Source organism: Rana temporaria, chromosome 3 (genome assembly GCF_905171775.1).
Source record: "Rana temporaria chromosome 3, aRanTem1.1, whole genome shotgun sequence".
Taxonomy (NCBI): Eukaryota; Metazoa; Chordata; class Amphibia; order Anura; family Ranidae; genus Rana; species Rana temporaria.
This window is the reverse complement of record NC_053491.1, coordinates 362,633,640-362,640,460: the sequence shown is the minus strand read 5'-3', so window position 1 is coordinate 362,640,460 and position 6,821 is coordinate 362,633,640. Positions and strand designations below refer to the sequence as shown.

The 6,821-nt window shown below is 48.1% G+C and overlaps 1 protein-coding gene across 2 annotated transcripts in view; it reads left to right on the top strand.

Moving 5' to 3' along the window:
- Positions 1-1,676: 1,676 nt before the first annotated feature.
- ADA2 (adenosine deaminase 2) overlaps positions 1,677-6,821 on the top strand; it is a 58,644-nt gene continuing 53,499 nt past the window's right edge. The window contains exon 1 of one of the 2 annotated variants that reach the window (XM_040345329.1): positions 1,677-1,900. The gene's annotated coding sequence lies outside the window, so the exon portion shown is untranslated. The remainder of the gene's footprint in view (positions 1,901-6,821) is intronic. The other variant, XM_040345328.1, reaches the window with a different exon arrangement.

Below are 6,821 nucleotides of genomic sequence, written 5' to 3'. Positions count from 1 at the left end.
GGCTGCAGTCCGCGTAGCGATGTTCCTGAATCAGGGGCATTCGCTACGCGGGAGCAAAACAGCTATTGTGCCGCGCAACCGCAACAGCTTCTTGAATCTGGGCCACTGCCTGCAAAGGTACTTTTGCTTTTGGGCCTAACAGAACCAGTGTTCAGTGCTAGCTGGTCCTGGGAGTGATAGTCAGCAAGCAAGTGTATGCGCTGGAGGTCGAGGAAAAGAGGATATATCTATATACTGGAGTGTATATAGTTAAATCCCTACCAATTTTCTTTAATCAAGTGGGCATTACCATACCTCCCAACTTTTGAGATGGGAATGAGGGACACCTATCAGCAAAAGTATGCAGGCATAGGACACACCCCTTGCCACACCCCCTTAAAGCAGAAGTGTACAAAAAAAGATTGGTTAAACCCACAAGTGCTTTTTTTTTTTACTACTGTTCCTTTATATTGGCTTTTAGAATTTACAAATGCAGCAACTTAGAAATCAGATGAAAATCACTGGAAAATCACTTTTTGATAGATAAAAAAATGAAAATGAGGGACAAATGAGGAGGTATGAGGGACAGAGGGACATTGCTCCAAATCAGGGACAGTCCCTCAAAATCAGGCTGAGGGCTTTGCATTACATATGTACCCTATCCCCATCCAAGTTCTATTCCCCGAATAAAAAAATAAAGTCGCAAGACTGCTTCTTGACTCGCTGTGACTGAAAATTTGTGTGCCTGGCTGTGCAGGGTGGGAGACGAACCACAATTACCAGCAGACCTTACTGGGGTAGCGCTACATGTGTATGTAGAAAAGCAGTGTGGATAAAGTAGTCACTTAGGGCCAGATCCACAAATATCAGGCGTAACTTAACTTTTCCCATTTAAGTTACACTGCCGCAAATTGTCCAAGTTAGTGCCCGATCCACAAAGCACTTACCTTGAAATTTGCGGCGGTGCAACTTAAATGTGTCCGGCGCAAGGCGTGCCGAATCTAATGGGGCGAGTCCCATTTAAATTAGGCGCGCTCCCGCGCCGGACGTACTGCGCATGCTCCGTCGGGTAACTTACCCGACGTGCATTGCGCTAACAGACGTCGCTCCGACGTCATTTGCTTAGACGGTAATGTAAATGGCGTCCAGCGCCATTCACGGACGTCTTACGCAAACGACGTAGAGTTTGAATTTTCGACGCGGGAACGACGGCCATACTTAATAGGGCTTAGTCAAATAGGACTCAGCCCTATTTTTACACGGCGTAACTCGACGTAAACGACGTAGATTTAGAGCGACGGGCCCGTCGGAGCGTTCGTGGATCGCCGTAAGTGTTCATTTGCATATTCTACGCCAGCCGCAATGGCCTCGCCACCTAGCGGCCGGCCTAGAATTGCATCCTTAAGATCCGACAGTGTAATTCAATTACACATGTCGGATCTTCTGTCTATCTCTTGGAAACTGATTCTGTGGATCAGTTCCAAAGATAGAAACAGGGATACGACGGCGTATCAGTAGATACGCCGTCGTATCTCTTTTGAGGATATGGCCCTTAATCCTTTTGTGCCTTCAAGTAGTGAATGGGTTAAAGTTCTTGCTCTCATAGCATGTTTATTTTGTGTTCTCAGTTATTTCCTTTTTCTTGTTTTTGCTTCCGCCACACCAGCATGCAGGCAGTCTGATGCACTGGACTGCTTGTGTGATTTGCTGAACTTCCCACTGTTTCATTCTGTGTCCCTGACAGGCAACTCAACTCAGGGACAGTTTGTGGGATTAGCCTGCTTCTCTCGCCATTGGTTTAGGACTCTTGTGACGTTGGCCTTTGGAGGAGGGGGGAGGCTCCAGATGGCAGCTGTTGTGCTCTGTGAGGAGAGTCAGAGGCTTCTGTCAGCTCCAGGATACAACTGCAGAAAAATAACAGGTCAGGTCTGTGTGTCTCTCTTTCTTTGCTGCCACTCTGTCTTGGTGTTCCTCTACCCTTCTGTCTTGGTGTTCCTCTACCCCTCTGTCTTGGTGTTCCTCTACCCCTCTGTCTTGGTGTTCCTCTACCCCTCTGTCTTGGTGTTCCTCTACCCCTCTGTCTTGGTGTTCCTCTACCCCTCTGTCTTGGTGTTCCTCTACCCCTCTGTCTTGGTGTCCCTCTACCCCTCTGTCTTGGTGTCCCTCTACCCCTCTGTCTTGGTGTTCCTCTACCCCTCTGTCTTGGTGTCCCTCTACCCCTCTGTCTTGGTGTCCCTCTACCCCTCTGTCTTGGTGTTCCTCTACCCCTCTGTCTTGGTGTTCCTCTACCCCTCTGTCTTGGTGTTCCTCTACCCCTCTGTCTTGGTGTTCCTCTACCCCTCTGTCTTGGTGTTCCTCTACCCCTCTGTCTTGTGGTTCCTCTTCCCTTCTGTCTTGGTGTTCCTCTACCTTCTATCTTGGTGTTCCTCTACCTTGCTTTCTTGCTGTCCCTCTGCCTCTCTTTCTTGCTGTCCCTCTGGCTCTCTTCCTCGCTGTCCCTCTACCTCTCTTCCTCTCTTTCTTGCTGTCCCTCTACCTCGCTTCCTTGCTGTCCCTCTGCCTCTCTTTCTTGCTGTCTGTCTGCCTCTCTTTCTTGCTGTCCCTCTGCCTCTCTTTCTTGCTGTCCCTCTGCCTCTCTTTCTCGCTGTCCCTCTGCCTCTCTTTCTTGCTGTCCCTCTGCCTCTCTTTCTTGCTGCCCCTCTGCCTCTCCTTCTTGCTGCCCCTCTACCTCTCCTTCTCGCTGTCCCTCTGCCTCTCTTTCTCGCTGCCCCTCTACCTCTCTTTCTTGCTGTCTGTCTGCCTCTCTTTCTTGCTGTCCCTCTGCCTCTCTTTCTTGCTGTCCCTCTGCCTCTCTTTCTCGCTGTCCCTCTGCCTCTCTTTCTTGCTGCCCCTCTGCCTCTCTTTCTTGCTGCCCCTCTGCCTCTCCTTCTTGCTGCCCCTCTGCCTCTCCTTCTTGCTGCCCCTCTGCCTCTCCTTCTCGCTGTCCCTCTGCCTCTCTTTCTCGCTGTCCCTCTGCCTCTCTTTCTCGCTGTCCCTCTGCCTCTCTTTCTCGCTGTCCCTCTGCCTCTCCTTCTTGCTGTCCCTCTGCCTCTCTTTCTCGCTGCCCCTCTACCTCTCTTTCTTGCTGCCCCTCACCTCCTCTGTTTTCTGTCACTTCAATAGAACTGCTAGTCTCTCCAGCCAAACCAGCCTTCACCCTCTTACCTGGCAAGAGGTGCTGCCACCCATGCCAGCACTTAGCGGCACTTCAGGGCGACACTTGCAAAGCTGGTGAGGTGTGAACTCAGATTACACATGTCAGTCTAGGGGGGACTCTCTGTGACTAATCATTGTAACATTTTCCTGAGTCTTTTTTGATACTGTTGGTGACATTGTTGCATGATTGCTGTTCCATACTTTTATTTCTGTACTTCATATGTGTGTTTGTAAATTGTTCCCCTGTGTGTGAAAACATTCATTACCAACACCAAGTTTCACACTGCCGCGACCTATGATGCGACATTGCCAGGCAATTTGCTAGCGACTTGATGCGACTTTGAAGGAATACCTGGGTAATCTTCCTGTAATGTTGGATCCAAATGACATCAATATAGATGAGGATCCGACCTGGAGGGGACTTCCATTAAAGTCACAAGTTGGGCACAAGTTGGGCAAGAAGTTGCCTTCAAGTAGTAGAAGAACCTTTTATAAAGTAGGAGAGACTTCAGTAGTGTTAATTAAGACAGTTCTCATTGACTAACATTGAATTTCACATGTCATGCGACTTGTGGTCTCACAAGTTTGATCCCAAGTCGCAGCAATGTGAACCGAGCCTGAGGCGAATGTGCCGCGACAAATTGCAGCATTTTGTCCCGCGATTTGCCCCGACAAAACGCGCCGTTTTTTAGCCTACAATACGCCGGAGGGGTGATTTAACATTGTCGGCTATGCCGAACGCTGAAAGCCGCCTGAAAAAAAGGGTCCGGGACTTGTTTTGAGCTTCAGGCGTACGGCGTTTCGGTGTTCAGCGTGGAGATGTGAACCATCTCCATAGCCGACAATGTTAAATCACCCCTCCAGCGTATTTCAGGCTGCAATAGCGTCGGGCGTAAAAATGCCTAGGTGTGAATGCAGCCTAAATGAGTACTGAGGATTAATCATAAACCCAATTATACCAGGATATTGTACAATCTTCGGCCATAGTGGGAGAATATCGTTCAGGGAGAAAAGCAGTAAAGCACAGCCACTGTACAGCACTAAGCAGGGCAAAGAGTCTACTCTTGTGATAAGCAAACATGTCATTGCCTATTGATATTATTACTATATATACAGTGGGCCAGATTCACGTAGCTCAGCGGATCTATAGATCCGCTCGATCTACGTGAATTAAGATCTGCAAGTTTAGGAGGCAAGTGGCTAATTCACAAACAACTTACCTCCAAACTTGCGACGGCGGATCCTAAATCCCCCGGCGGAATTCAAATTCCGCGGCTAGGGGAGTGTACTATTTAAATCAGGCGCGTTCCCGCGCCGATTTAAATGCGCATGCGTCGTCCGGGGAATTTCCCGGCGTGCATTGCTCCCACTGACGTCACTAGGACGTCAGTGGTTGCGACGTGAGCGGGACTTGCGACGCGCGTGTTCGTGAATCGGCGTACGCAAACGACGTAGGAAAATTCAAATTCGACGCGGGAACGCCGGCTATACTTAACATTGGCTGCGCCTGATAAAAGAAGGGGTAAGTATACGATGGAAAAACGCTACGGAAACGACGTAAGAACACTGCGACGGGTCCGCGTACGTTCGTGAATTTGCGTATCTCGCTGATTTACATATTATTTATCGTAAATCAGCGGGAACGCCCCCGGCGCCATTTTTAAATTGAAAAAAAGATCCGACAGTGTAACACATTGTAACACTGTCGGATCGAGCCCTATCTATGCGTATCTGATTCTATGAATCAGGCGCATAGATAGGACCAGTGTAAGTCAGAGATAAGATGGTGTATCTGTAGATACACCGTCGTATCTCTTTGTGAATCTGGCCCAGTAAGTATATTGCCCCAACAAAATGATACAAACAACGGTGAGTTAAACAAATTATATGATAAGCATAACAGCTTCCAAGCACATATAGATGTTCCACCGCAAATCAACATTGTTGTGCATGTATATTCACCCAATGTGTTCAGTGCACACTGACAATAAGTACCGTCATTGATACCCAATACTTTCTCTGTAGTTGCAGCTCCTGTGAACTCAGAGGGAGGCGCTGGGAGTAATAAAGAGAGCTGGAGCACATCACCGAAGCAGAAGGTGATATGTTGTGTATGGCAGTGCTGAATGTAGACTGCGGAGAGAGTGAGCAGAGAGTGGGAGCTTGTCACTGATGCAGGAAGTGACATCCTGTGTATGGCAGTGCTGAAAGCAGACTGCGGAGAGGGGGAGCAGAGAGCAGGAGCACGTGGCTGGATCAGACTCAATATAGCAGGAAGTGAGATCATAATAGCGTTGTGGTGTGGCATACCATAAAGCTATTAATCATTTCACCTCCTGCTATATTCAGTCTGATCCAGCCATATGCTCTCACTCTCTGCAGTCAGCGCTGCCATACAAAGGATGTCACCTCCTGCTACATTCAGCCATGTGCTCCCACTCTCTGCTCCCCCTCTCCGCAGTTTGAAATCAGCACTGCCATACAGAGGATGCCCCCTACTGTTTCAGCCACATGATCCCACTCTCTGCAGTCTGAATTCAGTGTTGCCATACAGAGCATCTCACCCTATACACAGCATCTCACCTCTTAGTTCAGTGATATGCTCCTGCTCTCCACTCCTGGAACCACCCTCTGAGCTCACAGGAGCCAGAACTACAGAGGAGGCACCAGATATATATGCAAGCTGACAGTACTCACTTTCAGTGTATTGGAAAAAACATAGGGCTGATATACATCTGCCACAAAGTGGATTTGCGGCAGAACCCCCGGGGACTTCTAATGATTTCCTAGGGTCCCCCAGAACCGCGGTTGATAAACCCTGGTCTACAGGATGTATATATTTTGAGCAGAACTAAAGTTATACTTTCAGAAACTGCAAACTGGCAGGCTGTTTATTGCAGAAGAGACACGCAAAAAAAATACACCTTCCAACGTTATCTGGCATGTAAACTTAGCTGTGCATGTGCAACTCAGTTTACATCACTGGCAAGGTCCCAGTGTGCCCGTATTCTGTCAAAATAGCCAACTCGTCGAAATCTCCAACCACGTCACTTCCTGTTACTCTCCAGCATCAGTAAATGGAGATTTTGACGAGCTGGCTGTTTTGACAGAACAGCAGTTAAGGAGGAAAAAGTTATCGTTGCCTTGGAGGCGGCCATGTTGTTGTTTACTAGCAGGACTAACCATTTCAGCTCATTATATCGTGCACCATTGTGTATTCGCTGCTGGTGTAGTGTCAAAACAGCAAACTCCTCAAAATCTCCAATTACTGATGCTGGAGAGTCACCAGAAGTGATGTGGTTGGAGATTTTGACGAGTTGGCTGTTTTGACAGAACAGTGGGATAACTGACTAATGCACAGGTGTGACATTATCCTGCACTGGCCAATGAGAATGGCTAAAGACCGGCACCCAGAAGATGTCAGCGCCAGTGAGGGATAGGGACCATTGAAGGAAAGTTGAGTTTAGGTTTCGCTTTAACCACTTGCCGACCAGCCACCGTCATTATACTGCGGCAGGCCGGCAAGAAAAAAACATATATAATGTTTGGGGGTTCTTTGTGATATTCTAGCAAAAAATTGCAAAAAAATTATGATTTTTACATGTAGAAACAAAGTGTCAAAATTGGCCCGGGCCTGAAGTGGTTAA